The following is a 12,858-nucleotide window of genomic DNA, read 5'->3' as shown; positions in this document are numbered from 1 at the left end:
TGTATGGGTCTCTTTCTGAACTGTCAATTTGGTAGCTTTGTAATATGTCTAAAGACAAGTAGCATGGGTCCTCTAACTTTGTTTTTCTTTTTAAAGATGCTTTTGGCTATTTGGGTCTCCTCACCCTTCCAAATAAATTTGATAATTGGCTTTTCCATTTCTGTAAAAATAGCTCTTAGAATTTTTATTGGGATTGCATTGAATCTGGAAATCAGTTTAGGTAGGATTGACATCTTAATGACGTTTAGTTTTTCAATCCATAAACATGGAATATCCTTTCATTTATTTAGGTCTTCTTTGAATTATTTTAGTAATATTGTATAGTTTTCTGCATACAAGTCCTTAACATCTTAGTTCAGTATTTAGCTAGATATTTGATTCTTTTAGTGGCTATTGTAAAATGATTTTTTCTTGATTTCCTCCTCATATCACTCATTGTTAGTGTAAAAAAAAACACTTGTTTTTGTGTGTTGATTTTACATCCCACAACTTTACATAATTTAATTATTAGCTATAGTAGCTTTGTTGTAGATTTTTTGGACCCCAATACATTACATTGATTGATTTTCTTTTTTGAACTATTCTTCCTTGTTTGAATGATACTGGGATAAAACCCACTTGATCATGGTGTAAAATTCATTTGATGTATTGCTTGATTTGAATTGCAAGTATTTTGCTGAGGATATTTGCATTTAAGTCTAATAGAGAATTTGGTCTGAAATTTTCTATTCTTCTAGTGTCTTTATTTCTCTTTGGTATTAGGTGAAGTTGGCATCATAGAATGGGTTAGGCAACATTCCCTCATCTTTCTTATTTTGGAAGAGTATGAGCAGGGTTGGTGTTAGTTCTTTTAGAAATGATTGGTAGAATTCAGCTGTGAAGCCAACTGGTTGGCCAATTTTCTTGGTTGGGAGGTTTTTGATGACTAAATCAATATCATTCTTGTGATTGATCTATTAGGGTCTTCTATTTCTTCTTTTGTCAGTGTAGGTTGCCTGTGTGTTCCTTGAAATTTGTCCATTTCATCTAAGTTGTCCAAATTGGCATGCAGTTTTTTATAGTGTCCTCTTATGATTCTCTTTATTTCTGTGGGGTCAATGGAGATGTCCCCTTTCCAGTTTCTGATTTTATTTGCATCTTCTCTTATCCTTTTTATTTGTTAATCTAGTAAGGGTTTGTCAACTTTATTAATCTTCAAAAAAAAAGCTTTTATTTTTAAAAAAATCTCTGTAATGTTTTTTATTCTCAATTTAGTTTAATTCTACTATAATCTTTCTTTCCTCCTGCTTTCTTTGGGATTATTTTGCTATTCTTTTTCTAGTTCCTCCAGATGTGCAGTCAGGTCTATGATGTGATCTTTTCTTCTTTTTTTAATGTAGGCATTTAGGGCTATAAATTTCCCTCTCAGCACTGCCTTCATTGCATCTCATAAGTTTTGATATGCTGTGTTCTCATTTTCAATTGCTTCAAAATATCTACTGATTTCTCTCTCAATTTCCTTCTTAACCCACTTATTGTTTAAGAGTGTGTTGTTTAACTTGCATGTATTTGCATATTATCCAGTTCTCTGCCCACTATTGATTTCCATCTTCATTCCCTTGTGGTCAGAGATACTGCTTTTCACATTCTAAATTCATTGAGTTCCAAGACCTAACATGTGGTCTGTCCTCAAGAATGACCCATAAGCCCTTGAGAAGAATATATGTCCTGTTTTTGGGGGTGCAATGTTCTTTGTCTATTAGGTCTAGTTCCTCTAATATGTTATTCAAGATCTCTTTTTTTTCTAGATCCTCTGTTGAGATGTTCTGTCCATTGCTGGGGGTGGTGGTGTATTGACATTCCCCACTATGATTGTGGAAGCATCTATTTCTTCCCTTACTTTTGTTAGTGTTTGTCTCATGTATTTTGGGACACCTTGGTTAGGTGCATAAATATTTATGATCTTTCTTTTTGGTAGATAACCATTTTTATTAATGTATAGTGTCATTCTTTGTCTCTTACAATAATTTTGCATTTAAAGTCTATTTTGTCTGATATTATCATAGTTGCCTCAGCCCTTTTTTGTTACTATTTGCATGGAAAATCATTTCCAACCTTTCACTTGCAACTTATTTATGTCCTTGGGTCTAAGGTGAGTCTCTTGTAAACAGCATATAAGTAGGTTATGTTTTTTGTTGATTCTGTCAATCTGCAACTCCTAATTTGGAGTTTAATTAGTTAACATTCAATGTGATTACTGTAAAGGCAATTTTACTTCAGTCATTTTTCTTTAGGATTGTATCTGTCATATTCTATGTTTGTTTCTCTTTTTACCTTTTTAGTTTCCTTACTAATAGTTTTCCTTTCTACACTCTCCTCTAATCTCCATCTTTTCCTTTCAGCATACAGAACTCCCTTTAGTATTTCTTGAAGGAAAAGATTTTGGTTAACACATTCATTCAATTTCTATTAATCTGTGAAAATTTTTATTTCTCCTTCATTTTTGAAGGGCAATTTTGCTGGATACAGAATTCTTGACTAGCTATTTTTGTTTTGATTTTTTTCTTTGAGTACTTTACCTATCTCATACAACTGCCTTCTCACCTACATTGTTTCAAATGAGAAATCACATATTTTTATGGAGCTACCTTTATTTACAAAGTTCTCTTTTTCCTTTCTGCTTTCATGATTCTCTCTTAATCTTTGGCACTTGATAATCTGATTAGCGTGTGTCTCAGAGTAGGTCTGCCAGGATTTATTCTGTTTGGAGTACTCTGTGTTTCTTGTACATGTACATCCATGCTTCCCATAAGAGTTCAAGAATTTTCAACCATTATTTCTCCAAACAATTTTACCTTTTTTTCCCTTCTCTTCTCTTTTGGATAACCACAAGGCGTAAGTTTATGTGTTTTGTGCTGTCATTCAATTTCTTGAGACCCTGCTAAATTTTTTCCATTTTTTTAATCTGTTCTATTATCTGTGCAAATTTGGATGTCTTATCTTCCACTTCACTAATCTATTCCTCTGCCTGTTCAAATCTGCTGTTGTGTGTTTCTAGTGTATTTTTCAAATTTCTTCCATGGTGCCTTTCATTACCATAAGTTCTTTTAGTTTTATGTATGTTTACAATTTCTTCTCTATGTTCACTCAGTGTCTCCTTAAAAAAAATCCTTTATCTCTTCCCTCTTCTGAATGAATTGACTAAGAGTGTTTTGACTTCTTTAATTAGCTGTATGACTTTCTGTGTCTCCTGATTTTTGGTGTGTTCATTCGACTAGGACCTAGCTTCATGTTTCTTAGTATAGCTTGTATTTTTTTGTGGCGGTTTAAGCATCTGTTTGTCTTGATGCACTCATTCTGTTGGTCAGTTTCTCTCTCTTGCTTAGGGTTCTGTTTTTGTTTAACTGTGTTAGGGTGTTCTTTGACACTTTTTCCTCTTATTCTAAATCTTTAGAATTGCTATGTTTAACTGAAATAATTAAAAGAATGAAAAGAAGAAAAAAGAAAGATATATAAAAAACTAGAAAAATAGAAAATAAAAAATAACAAAAGGGGTAAAATAATGGCAAGAGAAACAGGAACATAAGAATGGAGAAAAGAGAGTAAAAATTAAAAAGGAAAAAATTAAAAGGAAAGAGAGAAAGGAGAGGAAAAATAAAGGAAAAAAGAAGAGAGAGAAAGAATGGGGAAAAAAAAAGGAGGACCTCTCTCTCAGGTCACAGGCTTCCTGCTAGGCTCTTCATTGGCTGCCCATGCCCCCAATCAGTCACCCCACAGTCTACCTTTCTGCAGGCACCCAGGTGTTGCAAAACAATTCCTGAAGGGCATGAGTTAATGTGGCTGCAAGACCGAAGAACAACCTGGAATTTAGACAAGCATAAGCTTTATTGGGACTTACAGATAGGAGAGAATATTTGACAGTGGCAGGGCAAAGAATGAATGAATTTGGTGCTCTGCAAAGCAATAAGAAAATGAAGGGTGATATATAAGGGGTTTTAAAACAAGGACATTCCATAGGGTATGAGAACAGAGTTCCTACTAGGGTCACATGAAACATACACATGGGGTGTGGATGTTTTCACTATGCTCATAGGAACAGTTTTTACTAAGGATGTTTATTGCTTTGAGAAGATCATAGTTTATGACAGCATCTACACATTCTCTTCCTTCTGGAGAGGGTTGTTAACCTTTTACTTATGCCTAAGTCACACAGGTGGCTATGTACTGAAGACTGAGGGGGTCTGGGTTTCATGTAGCAGCCTACACTGACCATATGACAAGCATTGCATTCACATTCTACAGCAACGGTATAAAAGACAATAGCTAAAGTCGTTACTTGTTTATCAGTTCAAGTGCAGCAGCACCTGGCACAGAAATAGCAAATGGGTAAAACCACCAATAGGCAACACTTTACTCTATATCTAGCCTTGATAGTAAAATGACACAACTTGGGGTAACAATGCCACATCATGGATTCCTTCTTGTTCCATGCAGACAGGGGAATGCAGTCTAGGCACCTGCCAGCTTTCAGGAAAAAAAAAAGGGGCAATCCTTTCTGTTTGGATTTATCCAGGAATTCTCTTGTGTCCAGGACTTTCAAAATGGACCATTTGACCAGAGTCTTTGGTGAACTTTATTCGACCAGTTACCTTCCCTGTTTCCTGCACTAACCTGCCTCAGCTCCCCGTTCAGAGAGTTTGGAATCTTATTCCTAAGGAGAAACTAAAGGGTGATGATCATTTTCTGTAGCTGCTTCTTGCTTGTTAAGGGCAAAAGTTCTCTGCCTGACTGTGTGAATCTCTCTGGCTAACCTTTTGACATTGAGGGAAGGTTTTGTTCTAGAAGGTGTGGATTCTGGGAGAAATAAACTTAGGTAAAATTTTGAAGATACATGGTCCTATTAAAAGGTTAAGGAGAATGGTGGTAAGTGACCCCCAAAAGGGGGTCAGCTATTATATACTGGACCATGGGAATGAGAAAGGCCAGGTGCCTCCAGAGGCTACATCCTCTTGAAGCTGATGGGTTTGATCTTGTAGTTTCAAGTGCAGTCTAGGAAACAGCCACCACCAGTTCCCATCCAGTGATTATGCCTAGGAGAGCTAGGAGAGGTATGAGGAGAAGCACTGTCCTAGACAGAAACTCACAAAGACAATATAGGCAACAGCAAGATGAGCAAAATAAAGACAATACTTAAGAGAGCCATTCTTGTAACTTATAGGCACATTCATTAATTACTTAAAAAATGAATTAAGTTTACAAAGACTTTTAACATGATCAATATCCTTCTGCATATGATCTGGAATAGAAGATATTATAATCATCAGGTATATATGCACAGTACTTAATACTAATCAATGCACAAGTTCCTCTTTGAGCTGCAGTTAACAGGTCTAAGCTCCAGATTGTCAGTACTATACACGTTGTCTCTCCATGGGAGTAGGCCATAATGCCAATTGTGTCTGCTTAAGTTCTGCTTATATCACTCATGTAATTATTGCTCCACTTGGTATATCCTTCACATAATACAATCCACACCACTGGCCCTAGAGAGAAGCTTCAGTGTTTCACCAGCCTGGTGCATAGCACCCTTCAACACTATGAAACAGAGTCAGTTTGGAGGCAGTGTGAATTTGGCCATATCAAGCCATCACTGGCTGCTTCAGGAGTCCAAAGTTGCAATGCACTCTCCATCCATTTCAGGAACATAACCAGAGATGTGGTAGATACCTGTATTATTTTAGGGGGTCAGTGACCAACTTAGTCAATAACTCAAATGGAGGGGTGCCATGTGGTGTCTGAATGCCTGGTTTGAATGCACAAAAGTTTGATGATATTGAAATATATCTTTTAATTTCTATACACTTTCTAAATATTTCCAATGCAATGTATAACATATCAAATGAATGTAACTATTTTTTACTACTTTACTTTTTACTTTACACCTTTACCAAGATTATGTTAAACAACTGCCAAAGCATAACATAAAGTTTTGCTTTGTTTTTTTTTTAAAGTCCCTTTTTGTTTACCATGCCATTACTACATGTTCTTTAGAGAAGCATCAGAACAAAACAGTATAACTAAGAGCTTTTGATTGTTTTCATAGCATCACATTCTTCTAAGAATAATTAAAACTATAACCAACAATATCACCCTGCAGATCAGTATTAGGATAGAATAGACAATGAGAACTCTAAAAGTCTTCAAGAATTTTTTATATAATCCCCAAATACTTAAGTAAATTTAACATTTAATTTCTGTTTTATGTTTTCTCTTTTAGAAACTTTAGCAGTACTGGAAGAAAAATTTTTTTTTTTACTTTAACAGAGAGAGAAAGTCAAATTTTATTTTTACCTCAGTACACCATTCAGTAAACAAATCTTAGCATAGGTCATAATGAATTGAGGTGTTCAACTGTTTTGTTTTTTGTGTTTTTTTTTTGCTATAAAGTTACTTTTATTTATTTATTTATTTCTCTCCCCTTCCCCTCCCCCCACCCTGGTTGTCTGTTCTCTGTGTCTATTTGCTGCGTCTTCTTTGTCTGCTTCTGTTGTTGTCAGCAAGCACAGGAATCTGTGTTTCTTTTTTTGTTGCATCATCTTGTTGTGCCAGCTCTCCGTGTGTGCGGTGCCATTCCTGGGCAGGCTGCACTGTCTTTCGTGCTGGGCAGCTCTCCTTACGGGGCGCACCCTTGTGTTGGGGCTCCCCTACATGGGGGATACCCCTACCTGGCAGGGCACTCCTTGTGCGCATCAGCACTGCGCATGGGCCAGCTCCACACGGGTCAAGGAGGCCCGGGGTTTGAACCACGGACCTCCCATGTGGTAGAGGGATGCCCTAACCCCTGGGCCAAGTCCGCCGCCCTTAAAGTTACCTTTTGTTAATAATATTAACTCTAGATTTCTACTTAATAATGGTTTCCCAGGATCACTTACATTGTAAATTTTCAGTTTAGAAAATGCTTTTACAAACTTCTTATAATTAATCATAAGTTAGTTTTTATTATCATATCTATTGGGGTTTCAATTTAATAATGGCTTTCTGGATTTAGCCATTTAAATACTTCAGTTTAGAAGATGCTTTTGCAAACTTCCTATAACCATCAATAACCACATAAGCTAGTTATATTACCTAAAGACAGATTTCACCTTTACAAAACATATTCCCTTATTTAATGCTACTTTCTCTAATACCTTCTACAATTTTCTATATTCATTCAAGCCTTGTCTTACATATCCATCCTGATCTTATGAAAAGCAGCTATCTTACCTTAAGGCAAAGCATATTCCTTTAAACAAACTTACTAAATTTTAGTCAGCATTGACCATGAATTCATTACCACAAAACTTTTACTTCTTTCTATAGCCATTTAAGTCTCATATCCCTCATTCTTTTCTGTGAGAAAAAAAAAAAAACACTATTCATTTCAATGTAGGCAAGAACAATTTTTAAAATAATTGTTTACCATTTCTTTGTATTTTTATGACTATTTTCAATTTTTTTTTTCTTAAATTTCTGTCCAGCTACAACAACTAAATGGAAACCACAATTACAACTCACACACTGCGGCATGAAAAATACCACAGACTTCATCAGGAATGACACCAAACCCTTACATTCTAATTCATACAAAAGAAAGTCCAGTGCACATATGTCAAATAAGAGCTTTTTTTCTCCTTAGAAAGGGCAAACAACATTTATTCTGGTAGTGCTTTTAAAATTCCAAGAAGTGGTTTTGATACCTCAGTTTGCATGAAGAGAAACCATAACAAATGTTATGGCCATTTGCTTGAGAAGCAAGGGTCTACCTGGTTGGAAAGTCTCTTGTGTTTAGTGAACTCTATGTTAGCCTTGCCTGACTGCTGAGTCTACTTTGACTTCTTGTTAGAAGTTGATTCGGAATTTCCTGCCAAGACAGTGAAAATTCCTGCAGAGCAGAAGGCAAAAAAACACATTTTTTAAAAAGTAGTTTGTAGAAATTTTGTTAACCCAAAATAATTTTCATTATCTTTAATATTTAACATATACAAGGCTAATTTATTTTATTAGTATCCTATAAATCCTGGGAGATTATACCCAAGCTAAATAAAATAAAAACAATTATAGTTTATGCAAGAGTTGCTCTTTTTACTGCCTTCATTTACAGGAGGCTAAAACCTTTAAAAAAAAAAATTCTAAAATTTTGAATGACCTTAAAAGCAAACTGACTGCCAAGTTCTAGAATATATAATAATTGTTTAATTTGTTTTAACCATAATTTAGAAAAAATTTCCCATAGTTTTCAATGACTTTTTCTTTACTTACTGAAATTTGGGCATTGGATTATTATTGTCATTTCAAAAGTTGTTAAAATTTAATTGAGGAATTATAGGACAGACTATACAAAGCAAGGTTTATTCTGTAATATCCCCTCTGTCCCTCTTATTTTAATTTTCAGGCCTAGTAGTCAGAATTCTTGGCTAAACTCACATCTGCCCTATCTTTCCACACCCAGCCCATCCCCTTAGTTTTCTAAACCACTTTTTTCTGGAATTCAGTCAAGATTAGAAGACCCTTGGGGTAGGTAGGCTATAGAAAGATTATGGAAGAATTCAGGATAAACTTTTTAGTTTATTGCTTTTAAATAGTTTTTTATTCAGATTTTATGTGACTTTTTATCCTGTTTGGCTTTTCTAATTTGGGCCCCAGGAGTATTCATTTGCCAATATAAGTACTTATTTAATTTTTGGTCATTAGAATGGACCTCTTTTATGAATTTTCATTTGTTAATTTAATATTATCATCTGGAGGTATGAAAATTTACACTGAACAAGCAGACAAACAAAAAAACATTTAAGGTACACTGATGGAAACATAAAACTCACTAATTTGACTCATAATTCTCACTCCTTTGGTATGGTTACTTTCAAGCTCTCCATCATTTCACATTGCTGATTTTTACTACTTTTAAGATTTCCTCTGGAATTAGTGTTGCCTATAACATGCAAGCTCATTCTTGGAAATATTTTTATCAGTAATTAGCAATCAGTTAGGAATAATCAAACAGTATAAATGCAGTTAAGCACTAACTCAGCAGTTTAGACAGACAGACATTTAACACATATATAATGAATTACTACTATTCAGGAGTTTAAACATCTTTTGTAGATGTTTAAATATCCCATTTAAACTTTTCCACAGTTTCCACAAGTATTATGACCTTTTAGTTTTATAATATATTTTGAATTGCAGGCTTACAAAACCTGCAAACACATTTTTTTTCTTTTTCATTTTATTTTTTTCATAGAGTTGTGCAATTTGAAGTTACTAAACGTTAAAAGCATCAATTTCATTAATGTGGTTACCCAGATCAAATTAGAATTAACATGGAAAAAGAACAGAGAACATTAATGTTGCTAAGTTTTCCTACTTCTCTGGCTGCTAAACTAATTCTATCATCCCCCACTAGCCCACAGTTGTACCCTCCAAGCAGCAGGAGTTTTGCGGAGCTGCTGCCAGAAAATTTTCCCAATCAGCTACTCCCATCAGCATTTTTGGCCGTCCCCATACTCACATGGAGTTCCACCACAGTCAAGCAAGTGGGAGACCCCAAATTCTCTCCAGGGTCCTCACTCAATCTGGAAGGCAGCGAGTCCTCCACACATGGACCTTATAGGCCAAACTGGGATTTCCCCCATGGATTCTCCTTCCCTTAAGCTCATGTCCACTACTGCCAATGGTCCTTCAGTCTCCTGGCTCATGCCAATTGTTGCAACCCAACAAGTTAATGAGGCTGTGAAGCCAAAGAACACACCTGGAATTTGGTCAGGGATAGACTTTATTGGGAGTTACAGACAGGAGAGAATCTTTGACGACGGCAGTCAAAGAATGAATGAAGTTAGCACTCCGCAAAGAGATGAGAAAATGAGGGGAAATATTTAAGTGGTTTTAGAACAAGGACATTCCATAGGGTATGAGAACAGAGTTCCTGCTAGGGTCACATGAAGCATATACATGGGGTGTGGATGTTTTCACTACGCTTGTAGGAATGACTTTTACTGAGGACATTTACTGCTTTGGGGATATCAGAGTTTATGATACCATCTACAGATTGTCTTTCCTCTGGGGAGGATTGTTGATCTTTAACTTATGTCTAGGTCACATTGAAGACTTGGGGGGGGGGGGTGCTTGGGTCCCCACACCAGGTGAGGAAAAGGAAAAAGTAAAAAATAAACAAATCGGCCTCCTTTTCAAGCCTCTGGCTTCTGGCTAGGTCCACCATCACCAGCCAGATATTCGTGCTGCTTTCCACTCTTCCAGTGCCCTTCTGGGCTTCCTTAAAAAGTCCAGATTGTCCACAGCTCCCTTCTCCCCCTGTCCCTGGCTGGGCTTTTCTATGCCAGCCTGATTGCCCTGCTGCTGGACTCTTCTCAGGTGTCTGCCTGGGTCCCTCCCCTCCAGCTGCCCTCTCCCATGGCCTCTGGTGCCCTGTGACTTCCCCTATGCCCCACAAGTCTACCTGCTTTCCTGCAGTTTATGGAGGGGGATTGCAGCTTGATCTTCCCTACTCCATTTCATTAGTGTTTATATTTTGAGAGGTATAGGTATTTTTCTCATAAAATGTATTATATTGGCATTTAATTAATTTTAATGGTTATTTTTGTATCAGTTGATAAATTAATATTTTCAATTCTCTGTTTTAGGTTCTAATAAGACAAACAACAATTGATATAATCCACACAGACAAAAGCTCATTCTCAGTGATTCTCAGGGATTCTCAGTGAATTTTAAAGGTCTAAAGAGAGGCAAAACTAAAAAGTTTGAGAGCCACTATTTTAGGTCTTACCCATCAAAGTATTCTTATATGCAGAACCTGCAACATAGGACTATGGGACCCTCATGAAGATGAAAATTGTTACAACCAGGTTATGAATCAGATGTGATTGTTATTATGGGGAGAAATATTGGGAGACAGGAAATATATATGATAATATTTTCTGTTTCAGGCATAAAATGTAAGATGCCTAATTAATTCTATTGGAGATATCCAGTGGGCAGCTATTAATATATATTTGAAATTTATCTATAAAGATATAGAACTTCAAAATGTATTTCTGTATCTGCAGTTTTTTTCTCCTTCATTCTCATTATTTTTGGATAGCACAAGTTTATATCTGTTTTTATCTCTAGCTCTAGCCCTATCATCTCTATATCTATATCTATATTATGGCTCAACTTGAGAAAGGTGAAAGGATTCCCTGACATATAGGAGCTTCTCTGGCACTAACAGTAAGGTCTTGTTGTTATAAGCTGGAATGGTGATCAAAGCTAGCCATATTCTTGTCGCCTTTTGGGCATAAACAATCTCACTCAACAAAACCACTTCATAATTTTCTCTAAGCACAAACAGATAAAAGGTCACTGGGCAAACAAACACACCCAAATCCCCCAATCTTGACAGAGATTAGTGACTACTGCTGTTTTTCCAACCACAGCTTTAGCCTGTTCTAATCTTCCATACTTATAGACAAGCATTTTAGTTTGTTAAAAGCTGCTGGGAGCAATATACCAGAAATGGGCTGGCTTTTATATTTGGAGTTTATTTGGTTAAATGCTTACAAATCTGAGGCTCTGTAAGTGTCCAAATCAAGGCAGCATTGAAAAATGTTGTCTCACGATGTTGTAGTTCTGGACAATCAGGCACATGGCAGGACATGGTGGTTGCTCTGCTCATCTCTGCTTTCTTCTCTAAGATTACTTTTCTTCCTGAGCTCAGGTGTGAGCGATCAGGCATATGGCTTGGCTTTCTCCTCTCCTCCTGGCCACATCTCTTTCAGCCTCTTGGGGCTTCTTTCCATGCCTCTTTGCTCTGCTGACTTCAGCTCCAGCCTCTGGAACCTCTCTTTCAGCCTCTCAGAGTTTCTCTCTCTCTGCAATTTTTTCTGTGTGAGGCTTTTATCCTCCATTTATAAAGGACTCCAGTAAGAGTATTAAGACACATTCTAGGTCCTGCAATCTAATCAAAGGTCCTCAACTAAAGTGATCTAATCAAAAGTGACCTAATTAAAAGGTCCCTTAACTGAATCTAATCAAAAGTCCCATCTACAATAGTTTTACAGATACAGGAATGGGTTCACTTTAAAAACATAATTTTCTGAAGTTCCCAAAACACCAACACAATAAATTTCATTAAGATAGGCAATCATAGAAATGTTCCTTCTTTTGACAGCATTTAATCCAGATGAAACTCCTGTTTCTTTGGGCCTTACCCCAAATCCTAAAATAAAAAAGCCACTCACATGCTGTAGCAGTTATGCATTCCAAAAAGAAATACTGGGTTATATTTTTAAACCTGTCTTTTCCTCCGAGCATATTAGATTATATTGGATTCATAGGTTTATTTGATTAAGTAATTATGTAAACCCCTTTTGCCAGTAGGTCATTGAATCCCTACCCACGAAAGGCATGGCGAAGGACAGAGTTGAAGGTTTTTGATGTTGGAGTTTGATGCTGAAGCTGGAATCCTGCAAAGAGAGAAATTCTAAGCCCAGAGAGAAGACCTGGGAAGAGAGGAACCCAGGAAGCCTGAACCCTGTCAGACATCAGCAGCTATCTTGCTCCAACACTTGGAAATAGACTTTTGTGAGGGAAGTAACTTATGCTTTATGGCCTGGTATCTGTAAGCTCCTAACCCAAATAAATACCCTTTATAAAAGCCAACTGATTTCTGGTATTTTGCATCAGCACCCCTTTGACTGACTAATACACATGCCCATCCCATGTGTGCTTTCCCTCACTGTAACAATAAACTCAACTCTAATCAACAATAGTTGTGCTTCTGGTGGTATTTAGCAGGAGGGAATTGACAAGCACTATGAATGGGAACTGAACCAGGAGTCAGGT

The sequence above is a fragment of the Dasypus novemcinctus genome, chromosome 2 (genome assembly GCF_030445035.2).
Source record: "Dasypus novemcinctus isolate mDasNov1 chromosome 2, mDasNov1.1.hap2, whole genome shotgun sequence".
NCBI lineage: Eukaryota > Metazoa > Chordata > Mammalia > Cingulata > Dasypodidae > Dasypus > Dasypus novemcinctus.
Note: the sequence above shows the minus strand (reverse complement) of the source record.